Source organism: Thamnophis sirtalis, unplaced genomic scaffold, assembly GCF_051295495.1.
Source record: "Thamnophis sirtalis isolate CommonGarterSnake01/CBP01778 unplaced genomic scaffold, rThaSir2_p1.2 scaffold_2, whole genome shotgun sequence".
Lineage (NCBI taxonomy): Eukaryota > Metazoa > Chordata > Lepidosauria > Squamata > Natricidae > Thamnophis > Thamnophis sirtalis.
This window is the reverse complement of record NW_028261382.1, coordinates 128,563,661-128,564,380: the sequence shown is the minus strand read 5'-3', so window position 1 is coordinate 128,564,380 and position 720 is coordinate 128,563,661.

Sequence of the window (720 nt, the reverse complement as noted above, 5' to 3'; positions counted from 1 at the left end):
AGAAAAATTTATCTACTTTTCCTGGAAGGATATGTCTTTCCTTCCTGTCACCAGGCACTACTTTTAATTTGGGCTTGAAATGCAGAATAGACCAGGTACCTGCTTCCAGAAATGCATCTTCCAGTTCTCACCAGTGCTTTGCAGTTCTCATCAAGTTCTCACCAGTGCTTTCCTTATAGATAGCACTTTTGAAAAAGTGCTAGACCACAGTGTTAAACATGGGTTTAGTATTCTTCTAAAAGGGTTCTATATTTGTCTTTAAAAAAAAACAGTACAAGTACTTCTGAACAGTGCAGGTTCAAAAGGCCAATTGAACTGGAAAAGAAAGTTCAGTTCTGGCAGTCACATGCTTCTGTTCCAAAGGAATTGCATTTGAGTTCTCAGTTGCTTCTGTCAAAGGGTAGTTTCTTGTAACTATTCCTAGGGTGCTTTTTCAAGAGGCAACTGTACTTTCTGTTTTTTCTTTGAAGACTTTTCGCTTCTCATCCAAGAAGCTTCTTCAGCTCTTACTGGATGGTGGGGAATGGAAGGATTTATACTCCTTGTAGACAACTTGTCATTTGCATTCTTTTAGTGAGTCGTTAAGACCACTTGGAGATTTATCTGTGTCATGAGGGTTCCCTGAATGGTGCAAATGGGCGTGGAACTATACAGGTAGTGCTCAACTTATGATCATAATTGAGCCCAGAATTTATGTTGCTAAATGAGACATTTTTAAAG